Here is an 11928-nt window from a genome sequence, read left to right on the forward strand (position 1 = left end):
GCTAATGGCCCCTGCCCCCAGCAGGGCCATTAGTAGATGTCCTGGGGGGACAGAGGGCCATGTGCCCAGCTCCAGAGACCTGACAATACCATTACTGAGCAGCGATGTGTTTACATAGACTCTGTAACCCACATGCGCTGTTCCCAATTGCCCTCTGTGTGAACCTGGCACAGTATTTTAGTGTGTCCTGTAGAATAATATTGAGAGAATGAACAAATCAGTGGCAGAACCTTCTGAGATTTGCCTAATTGCAACTCAAATTGTTCCCATATTGGAAATTACATGGCTAAGATGCCTTTTGGGGAACTGAATATTAGGAGCCCAGGAAGGTCAGCCAACAATGAGTTGCTGGGTTTTTTTCCTTCATGAACTCTTACCGAGACATTTTCCTGCAATGAGACACGTATAGGTTGACTCAAAACAGATTTCACAATCACTTTATCCAATTTTGGATGACTTAATTCGGCAATTCCTGCAACCCTCTTTAATCAGCCTCATGTCCAGGGGCGGCTGTGGTCTCAGGTGCTGTGACGTCCGTGTCACTCAGGGTAGCACCCCTAAGTGCAGAGTCCATGGTAAGTGCCTGCTGTGGCTCTGGGATGGAGACCATGTTTGGAATTCTTAGGGGCCCTGGGTCACTGTGGGGGCTCCAACAAAGCAGGAGACATGGGCGTGCCAGGTCTTGTTCCTGGGCATGCCAGTGCCTCGTGCCCTATGTGCATTACGTCCAGGGTCGGTGGAAGCAAAGTGATTTGTGTGTTCAGATTGTTCCAGTTTTCACTGTTGTGAACAGTGTGGAGATCTTAGAAATTTTGACTCTGACATGAAATAAAAATACATTAGCTACATATCTACCTTAGAGTCCTTAGGGGAAAGATAATTTCCTTTCTGTCATTCTCTTCATGGCACTATGGGAACCAAATCCCTGGAATTAGGTAGGGAAGTACATCCTGTTGGTGACATTCACACTGTCATCTCCTCGGGGTTGAGGAAGACACATTCTCTACTGGGAAGGCCCCTATTTGCCTAGCATTCCCATTTGGCCAACCCTAGCCCTTAGTCATTGCCACATACCCACCCCGTGAGGAGGCCTGGGGGAAGATTGTCCACATTTACAGACAGGGCATCTGAGGCCTGGAGCACTCAAGTGATTCGCCCAGTGTCTTTAGGGAGTTCAGGGCAGAACTAATCAGGTTCGAACCAGTATCTTAGTCCCATGCCCAGGGTTTTGTTATGTTTGTTTTTTGCTAGGGCATCTACCTCATTTACTTTGATAAAATGCTATTGAGCTTCTGAGACTTTGCGGCTCTGAAGTACAAAGCATGAGTCGGAGGCAAGCGGCATGTTCTGCAGCCCCAGCTGAGGTCAGACAGTTCGTGTTTGCTCAGCACCTGGACTGTGGCCGTTTATTCGTTCTCTGCCCAGTGCCCTGCAGGCACCTGTTTCTCTGGACAACCCCAGTTACAGATCATGTGTGCTTGGGGCCCTGGTGGGGAGAAAGAAGGGCCCCTATGGGCCCAAAACTATTCCAGGTGCTTTATTTATATCATTGTATCTAGACAGTGGCAGAGTCAGTGCTGAGAGATTTCAGGGGCAAGGGAAATCAGTGTTGCCTGGTTGGTGGGAAGTGTGTGTGTGTGCACGAGTGCACGTGTGCATACTGTGTGTTTATACTGTGTATGTTGCATGTGTTTGTAGTGTGTGTAGTGTATGGAGTGTGTAATATATGTATGGTGTATATGTTGTGTGTGCATATAGTGTGTGTGAGGTGTGCATGGGATGTGTGTAGTGTGTGTTTGTATGCAGTGTGTGTTTGTATGCAGTGTGTGTATTGTGTGTATTGTGTACGTGTATGTGGCATGTGTGGTGCGTGTATGGTGTTTGTGTATGTGTGCCTGTGTGTGCTTAGAGGAAGTAGCCCAGGAAGGCCTTCTGCGGCAGTGGGTGGCCAGAGCTGTGTGATCCTTAAGGTGGGGCGGGTTTAGATAGGGGGCACGGAGGCGTTCCATCAGGGTGCTGGGTGGGATGGAAGGAAGGTGTGTGTTGGGGGCAGAGAAGGCAGGCAGCAGGCTGCCGGTTGGTTGGTGTTAATGTTAAGGGTTAATGTTAGGAGGCCAAGTCCGGTTGGCGATTTGCTATTGCCCTGACCAGCCTTCTCCAGGCCCTCTGCTCGGGCTGCGCGGCACGGGAATTGCTGGCTGAGCAAAGGCACTGCACCGTCTCACCTCCAGGAGTCGCTGTGAGGCTCTGTGCTGAGAGCTTGGAGGGCGCTTGCAGAGGTGGATCAGGCCAGCCCGACTTATCCCCAGGCCAGGGTAAGTGCATTTCCGTAGGGAGCACTTCTGAGACCTCCAGTGCAGAGCAGATTCTTCTGCTGCGGTCGTCTCCCCCGGAGGCCATTCTTCCCTTCGAAGTCCTCATCACATTTGCTCTGGGATTCCTTTGGTTTTCTCTTTTAATGCCTGGCTGCCCCCATTCACTGTAAGCTTCACAGGGACAGGAAATGTGTCCCTCCAGCTCACTGTCAGGTGCTCAGTGCCTGGCATGGTGCCTGCCACATGGGGGTGTCGCTTGAATACTGAGTGAGTGAATGGGTGGATGATGCTGTGTGGTCCTCTGGGATCAAGTTCGCCTTTCCTCACCTCCCAGGATTCTGTGGGCAGGGGAAGGAGTAGCCAAGGGTCAAGGATGGTGCTACAGGAGACAGGGCTCACAAGTGGCTTGCCCCTGCCCTGCAACAAGGGGCTGGGACTGTAGCTCACACAGGCCCCTGGAGACCCCTCTGGTGCCCTGAGATAGAGCTTGCAGCCAGGAACTCTCCCCCAAATCCCTCTCATCAGCAGCCCAGCCACTGAATTCCCTGAATGACTCAGAGGCCAAGGATTTTCTCCCAGTGGCTTAGGGAGAAGTGGCTCAGCCTGGGCTCCCCAGTTTTCAAATAGCAATTCCCATCTTTGGGTCAGGAAAATAAGGCCACAGGAGGCTGATCTGGGACCTCCACAGGAACAGCCATCACCCATACTTTTTCTTCCTTTTATAACTTGAGATTACATCAGCCTCCCAACCTGTGAATACAAAGTCACATTAAGAGCAATAATCTGGATTTCCTGTCTCTTTCCCTCATTAGCTTATAGGGTTTTGACTCCCTTACAAAGTTCCCTTCAAATATTTCTGGATCTCCCAGCATGTCTGGTGTGTGCTCATAAGCATATTTGGTTGCTACTTTGTGCCTCTACTTCTAGGAACTGCTCTCCCTGTCGCTATGAATGTCCCTCTCACTAGGGGTCTCTGGCATGCTGCCTCAGCATGGCTTCTGACTGTTGTCCTCTTCTGTGGGAACCCACGTCTACTGGTCACCTCTGCTGCCCCTCCCTCCCATCAGGAACTATGGTTCTGCCAGCCGCAGCATTGATGTGCAGGGGCCCTCAGTGTGGAAACTGTGCTCTGTGACCTTTACAGCTACCAGCCTGCCTTAAAGAATGTAGACTATAGACATGACTCCAAAGGACCAGACAGGGGAGGCACAGAGCCATTCAGAACCCTTCTTTGCTAAGGTATGGAAGCCTTATATCCAGGTCTACATTGTTGAGTGCCGCCTTAGGGTGAATTTTCTCCCCGAAGGCAGTTCAGTTTGTTATACAGTTAGATTTCTGGGATTTTGCCCTGAGCATGTCTGGATCTCTAGGAGGCTTGAGCTGAGACCTCTGCTATTCACTACTGTGGCGGAGGAACTGAGCCTCAGGGGTGCTGTGTGTCAAAGCTAATAGCCATGCTATAGGTGGAGAAATGGCCCTGCCCACTCTCCGTCTAGGGGAGAACATGGAGATGTGGCAAACATGGGTTCCTCTGTAAATCTCCCTGTTCTTGGCTTGCACTGCTGGGACTGACCTGAGGAATGGGATTCCATGATCCTTGTTTCCTCCTTTTGCAAGTATGGGTTTTGCCTTTCTGCACGTCCTTTCTGCCCTGTCTTCTGGCTTACCTCTAGGTTTTCTCACCTGGACATAAACATGCAGGAAAATCAAATATTCCAAAGTTCAGGTTGGAATGCTCCCCTGGGAAGCTGCAGGATTCCAAGGAGACGCCATGGATTTTTGTCTTAAGTAGATTACAGCCTGACAGTCCTCCAAGTCGTCTCTGGCCCTTGAGCTAAAAACATCTCTGAATAAGACACATACAGCTCGGCATCTGTAGGGGAGCCCAAGACTGGAGTAATGATTGGCAGAAGTCTTTGGGGATCTGGCCCTCCTGGTCAAACAGGGGGCCAGGATTCTACAGTCGGTTCAATGGGCAGATGGTTTGGCACCGACAAGGGCATGGTCACGCGTGGGGGTGAATCACCTGCTGCATCTGGTAGTCTCTCCAAGTCCCTGCTGGAGGCACCTTTGCCTGGCTCGTTTTCACTGGCAAAGCTGACTCACATGGAATGTTTCCTGCAGGGTTATCTTGCTAAGAGAGAGCCAAGTTTTCTCTGGGTTTCCAGCCCATGAGGGAGAGTTCTTCAGGGCATAGCTCCCATGCTGTTAACATCACACTGGGCCGTGGCTAATGATTCGGTTCAACATGCGTGGGACTTCCTCCTCTGTGCCAGACCCCAAGCAAAATGGTGGGGAAACAGAGGTGGTTCAGACATGCTTCCTGCTCTTAAAGTTGTCTTGCTTAGAACAGAGCGGTGATGCAGAAAAATCATTCTGACAGCATGTGAGACAGTGTCTATCTGCTTTTGTTGGAACACAAACCTTTTGCAGTTCTGATGGAAGAAGTGGATCCACTTGTAAAAAAGGTACAGATACGCCCCTCCCTACCATGTAGTATGTACCAGTGTAGGGGGGTGCCTTACGTCAGAACCTCAGTTTGAAAAATTCATCCAAGTAGAGATAGGTTGAGGGGGTGGCTAGTGCGACACCTGTCTGTGGGCTTTTGTATTGTTCCAGGCAAAGGCAAAGCCTATCTGAGAAGATAGTGGTGCTGGGATAGAAAGGATTGAAGTAGAATCCGTTGGACCTGAGGCTGCCCATGGTGAAGAGGAGACAAAGAAGGGAGACGCTGAGGTTTCTAATCTGGGTGACTCGGTGGGAAGTGGTGCAATCAACATGGAAGACATTGCCCTTCCCCACTGAATGACCGAGCAAGAGAATGTAGTGACAGACAGTCTAGTAGATGGAGCAGGGATGAGAGCAGGGGACCTTGGGAGCCATGGCAGGCGGGACAAGTAAAGAGACACCGTTGTTCCCAGCCCAGTTGCACTGGCCTGGACAAAGGTGGCCATGGCCCCACTAGGTGGTGTGTGATTGTCATGCTCAGCCGTCACGTCATGGTTTTATTTCTGACACATAGGCTGGCCTTGGGGATAGGCAAGCAGCTTAACCAGGAGGGTGTAGGAAATAGTCAAGGACATGAGGCTGTGGCTACAGTTTCACCTGGAGTAGAGTATCAAGTTCTGTTCATGGAACTACATGTTGTTGGGGCACGTGGAATCAGCTGGGGCACTTTTTATTTAACTTACATGGCCTAAGCCACCTAAGATCTCATGATCAAAATCGTCCGTGGGTGAGGTCAGTTATGTACATATTTATAAAAAAAAACCCATGAATTAATTCTGATGCATGAGCTAAGAACCACCAACTCAGAACATCCATTTTTATACCTGAAGAAATGGGGTCTTAGGAGGGACAAGATCTTGGTCCAGGTCCTCAGCAGGTAGCAGGGCTTGGCCCAACATCCCTGAATCCTGAACTAATATTGTCCTTATCCCCAAATGCTTCTTCTCAGGGGTTAGGTCATGCATGGTCCCAGGCTCTACCAACGAGATTTAATCAGGCATTTTTGCCAATGGAGTCTTCTAAACCTGCTTTCAATTTTCCCCTGGGTGGCTTAGGGGACACGTGTCTTCCATCGCAGGTGGCTGTGGTGGAAAACAGAACGTAGAAGTTTTCCCTGAGGTCTGTTCCAGGAAGTGGGAACTGAGTTGGCTCTTTTCATGGCCTCTAGAGGACACTTGGGTCACATCATGGCTCTTGGCCCACTCAGGGCCCTCAAATTCTTCTCTGAGAGTGTCACCTGAGCCAGTTTGTTCTGCTTTGGACCCAGGCGGCCTGAGTTCCTAGAAGGACCAGTCTCCAGAGAGACCCTTTCTTTCCTGCTCACAGTTTAGCTTGGCCACAAAGTTGGGACAGCCAGTGCCCAGGTAGGCTACTCTGGGATTGGGAGGAGAGGGCTGCCGGGACAGGAGGGGTGGCCTTCCAGTGAGGCTGTTTGATGCAGGTGACACTATGAGGGCCTGCGAGCACAGCCTCCTACCTTGGAAGTTCTTGCAAGGGGATTTTCTAAGCTACCCAGTGCTCATGACTCAAGCCACCCACATGCCCTCAAGGGCAGCCTGCTGCACACACCCTTTTATCAGGGTTCAGAAGTGGGAGAGTTACTTAGTGTGGGACAGTCAGTGACATTTTCAGATGGTGTTTGCTTCTTCCTCAACTTTCCTTCCTTATATGAAAAGGGAGAGGTTAATTATGTAGTTGTGTAAACGGCACGACTTCATAAAAAAGCAAGATGAGGCATCTCTTAATAGGAGAAGGGGTGTCACTGGATGGGATTTTGGGTAGTAGGAGATGGTGTTTCAGACCATGTGACCCCCACAAGCCTTTCTTGCAGAGGGCATTTGCACCGGGGAAGAGCCCCACCTGCAGGATTCCTTGCTCTGCGTGGTGTTGGGCAGCAGTGATGAGTACTGGCCCTGGCTGCTGGAATGGACCAAGTGCAGTGTGGCAGGCTGGGTGGGTGAGGCAGAAAGGCTTTGTGTTTTCAAAACTGAACTCAGAGAATTGACAGGCAGACTGAGGATTCAGTCCAATAATTATAACAATCCTGACACAGTGAATTGACCAGACTGGTTTAGTGCAGCCAGACATGTGGATCAGCATGAGACAGCAGAATGGGCTGAGGACCTGTGTGGATGCAGAGGCGACATGGGGACCCAGGACGGTGGAGGAGCAGCAGACTGAAGGCAGAGGAGCAGGCTGGGCAGAGCAGGGGCACCGCTGTCCCGCCTGGGCTTGGCTTCACATGTTCCCAGGGAGAGGGAACTGGTGATTAATGCCAGAACCACCGAGGGATTGCAGCACACTCTTGTCAATTTAACAGTCACAGTTTTGACTAGAGATCCGAGGCATGCAGTCATTTACAATCTTTTTGAGACAAGAGTTTGAATGGGGCTTAGTGCAGGTCTGGAGTGGACTGTGACCCATATGAGCCACTCAGTCACACGCACAGCTGTGCTGGCCTCCCACATCCTGATCTGCACATGGCGCATGGTGACTCTTAAAGAGAACTATGGACGCTGTGCATGTGCGTGTGCATATGAGTGTGTGTTTGGAAGACAGGGAAAGAGAGACAGAGACAGAGAGACAAAGACCACTCACAGTGCGTTGGACTGCATGTCCCTTCTAGAATTGTGCATGCACAAGCTGCACCACTGAACATATCAGTTTTGACTTAGCTAAAAAATAGAATTTTGGAAAAACTTGTAGAGTAAATTACTGAGCTTAGCACTGGCTCAGCTCTGTGGTGTGGAAAAGTCCATCATATACTTATCTGGGCAAATGGAAAAGGAATTTTGGAGCCTCCTGCAAATAGTTCTCTAACTAGTGTGCAAACTCATTTCTCATCAAGTGAGAGATAAAACTCCAGTGAAAGTGGAAAAGCCTGTTCACCAGGGTGTGAAGAGAGGGCATAGAAAATATGAGCTTTCCTCAGAAATGTAATACAGGACAAAGCCAGGAGTTCATTCAAATACGCCTGCATTTGTGTTGTTGTGGATTGCTGAAGGTTCCTGGCAATGTATTGTAATGTTGTTTGCAAAGTCCTGCTGTCCATGATATATATGGACATGTGTATGCATATGAACAAATTCACTGTGTCTCCAATTGTATGCAGTGGACTCTCAACTTTTTGTGCATTCTGGTACATGCTGACTTTAGAAATTAATCCCTATTGTAAGATGATATTTCATTGTTGCCTTCAGACATCACCACAATAAGCAAATCTATTGACATTTACTTGCATCAAGGTTCTAGTTACAAGCTTATATAGAGACAGAATGGAAGGCACAGTTTAGAGAGGCAGGTACTAGCTATACAACTTTTAATTACCTATAGGAATGTGATGGTAGATTGCATGGTAATACTGACATCTAAACAATATTAAGTCTTCCTATCCATGAACATGGTCTCTTAACATTTATTTAGGTCTCCTTTAATTTTCCTTCAGCAATGTTTTGTAGTTTTCTCTGTACAAGTCTTTTATTTTCTGTGTTAAATTTATTCCTAGGTACTTTATTCTTGTGGATGCTATGGTAAATGGAATTTTTAAAATTTCCTTTTCAGATTATTCATTGCTTGTGTATCCAAACATGACTGATTTTTGCACGTTGATCTTGTACACTGCTACTTTGCCAAATTTATCACGTCTAGTAGCTTTTTTGGTGAAATTCTAGGGACTTCCTATTTATAAAATCATGCTTTTTGTGATTAAAGATAGTTTTGCTTCTTTCCAATTTGGATGCCTTTTATTTCCTTGCCTTGCTTAATTATTCTAGATAGAGTATTCACTAGGCACAAAAACACAACATATCAAGCTTTATGGCATATGATGAAAGCAGGGCTCAGAGGGGAATGTATGGCAGCAAATGCCGACATTTTTTTTAAAAATGAAAAAAGATCTCAGATGGATAATCTAACTTTATGCCTCAAGGAATTAGGAAAAGAAGAGCAAACTAAAACTAAAGCTGTTAGAAGGAAAGAAATAGTAAAGGTATTGAGCACATGTAAGTGAAATATAAAATAGAAACACAATAGAATCAATGAAAGCAAAAGTTCTTTGAAAAACACCAACAAAATTGACATTTTATCTAGACTAATGAAAAAAAGAGAGAAGATGCAAATAAAATCAGAAATGTGAGGCATTAACTACCAACCGTAACAAAATAAAAAGGATTATAAGAGAATACAAGGAACCATTGTATGTCAAAAATTAGATGACCTAGGTGAAATGGACGAATTTCCAGAAACACATGAAGTACCAAAACTGACTTACGAAAAAAGAGACAATCTGAACAGACTGGTAACAAGTAAAGATTGAATTAGTAATTTAAAAACATTCAACAAAGAAAATTCCATAACCAAATGGCTTCACTGGTGAATTCTACCCAACATTTAAAGTGGAATTAACACCAGTCCTTCTCAAACTCTTCCAAAAACAGACGGTGAGAAAATACTTCCTAACTCATTCTGAGGTCAGCATTACGTTGATACCAGTGCTGGATAAAATACATTACAAACAAAGGTATTATAGACTAATATCCCTTATGAATAGAGGTGCAAAAATCCTCAACAAAATGCCAGTGAGAAGAACACAATAGCATATTAAAAGGATTATACACCACAACCAAGTGAGGTTTATCCCAGGAATGCGGGAGTGGTTCGCGTAAGAAGATCAATCAGTGTGATACGCCACATTAATAGAACAAAGAGAGAAAAACCACACAGTCATCTCAATTGATGCAGAAAAAGCATTTGGTAAAGTGTTTTCTTACTGATGAAAAACAGTCAGAAAACTAAAAATAGAAAAGAACTTCCTCAGTATGATAAAGGACATCTATCAAAAACCCACTGCTCTCCTCACACTCAATGACAAAAGACTGAAAGCTTCCCGCTTAGATGAGCAACAAGGCAAAGACGCCCATTGGTCAGGGAGTGAACATCTTTTTCATGTACCTGTTGGCCATGTTATGTCTTCTTTGGAAAAAATATCTATTCAGGTCCTTTGCCCGTTCTTGAATCAGGTTATTATTTTTTATTTATTTTTTGCTGTTGTAAGAGTTCCTTACATATTTTGGATATTAAGCCCTTATCAGATATATGGTTTGCATGTATTTTTTTCTCATTCTGTAAGTTGTCTTTATGTTTCACTGATTGTTTCCTTTGCTGTGCAGAGAATTTTTAGTTTGGATATAGTCCCATTTGTTTATTTTTGCTTTTGTGGCCTGTGCGTTTGGTGTCAGAGCCAAAAAAAATCATTGCTAAGAGTAGTGTCAAGGAGATTTTTCCCCTGTGTTTTCTTCTGGAGTTTTATGGCTTCAGGTCTTAAGTCTTTAATCCATTTTGAGTTGATTTTTGTGTGTGGTGCACGATAAGGTTTTCCTACCATTTTAAAGTTGCTTTTTTCCTGATTCAATGTTTGTTTGATTGCTAAATAGCTTTGACTGTTTTCCAGAATCCTGACAAAGTTGGTTTTAACAGTGTATCAGTGTTTCTCTGGAGGGACGGGCATTTGGAGCTAGCAGCTCTGCCCAGCTGATGCCACTCACCACTTTCTTTATGAAACTGTTCTGAACCCAACCAGGGAATATTTTTACCTCCTCTGGTCCCCTAGGGGTCTCTCCTTATATTTTTCTACTGGTTCCCCATTTGCCTTATAAATAAATTAAGTTCCCATTTTCCATAGTAGAATGTCAGTGACTTTAGAGATAGATCTCATTTTTGTTCAAACCTTCCACTCAACCCTGTTCGTAGGAGACATCTGGAAATGCTGCAGTTAAATTGACTTTTATCCTTATTTCTGGACCTTAGTCTTTCCCTGGTATCTGGCAGTGCCTGGCTTTGTCCCAGTACGGGTTTGCCACAATTCTCCTGCAGTGATAATAGGGCCTGGGGTAGGACACCTTTGATTTTGCATCACAGCAGGAGGCAGGACACAGGCTGCCTGGAGCGCTGCGAGGCTTTCCTTGTCTCAGCTCCCTGTCCCCCTCTGTCTCTCCTTGTAGACTCTTTCTTTCTAGGGAATGTTTGACTCAGAAGACAGAGGTGGGGGCTCTGGCTGGACCTAAGGCTCCACTTCCACGTGACCCCAGCAGCCCTTAACTCGAGCTTAGTGTCTGCATCAGTAAGTTTGTTTAATGAACAAAAAGTGTAATGACTTTAATTAGGTTTTAGTGTAAATAATGAACACAATTACAGAGCAGGCCCCTTTGTCACCCTCACGGAATTTATGATTGTTTGAAAAGTCAACACCCACTTCTAGCCACTCCCATCCTCACTTCTTGGTTAACTCAGGATCCCCATTAATCAATGGGTTTGGCTTCTGATGCCAAAGTGAAAAGTCTGAGCTGGTCTTTCCCAACTGGGAGTGACAGCTCACCCTTCCTCACCTTTGTGTCCATTTGTGGCTCCAGTCTCAGCCTGGGGCCTCAATCTACTCTTGAGGCATTGTGCTTTGAGAAAGCCCTGGGCAGGGATGACTGTAGGGCTAATGATGTTGGAAATGGTAGTCTATGTCATGGAAGAAAGGATGAAGAGTCTTGCCCCCCACCTCCCCCCACAATCCAGAGTCTAATTTCACCATATACTATGGTCCAGAGGCCCCAAAGCCTGGGAGAGCTCATAGAAAATCAGGCCAGACCTGCCCCAGTGAAGAGGGGGCAGGTGCAAGCTGGACGCTGGCACTTGAGTCAGGTCTGTCATGGGCCAATGGCCTAGGGCCTCCCACAGGCCACATCAGAATTCACAGTCATTTAGCCAGTGGGTGCAAGGTGGGCCTTTTGGGGTGAGCTACTTTGACTCCAGAGCTCTAGGGGAGGACTTGAAGTTGCCCTTGGGTTCCAAAGGCTGAGAAGGCATAGTTTGTAAAGTTCTCTTGACTCCTAATGTGGTTCTCATTTCCCTGTTGTCAACATCTTCTTTGCCAAGCTAACTTTTCCAACTTCAAATCAGTCCCCTTCCCCCGTTCTCCTCTTCCATGGACCAGCCCCCACATGGCTTACAGATGCTGACAAAGGGCACAGTGTCCTCTTTCTTTGACCACCCACAGTGTGGACTTCCCTCTCCAGCTCTTATGGAAGCTTCCTGAAGGCAGAGATCTTTGTGTTTGCTT

This window comes from Manis javanica, chromosome 1 (genome assembly GCF_040802235.1).
Source record: "Manis javanica isolate MJ-LG chromosome 1, MJ_LKY, whole genome shotgun sequence".
Taxonomy (NCBI): domain Eukaryota; kingdom Metazoa; phylum Chordata; class Mammalia; order Pholidota; family Manidae; genus Manis; species Manis javanica.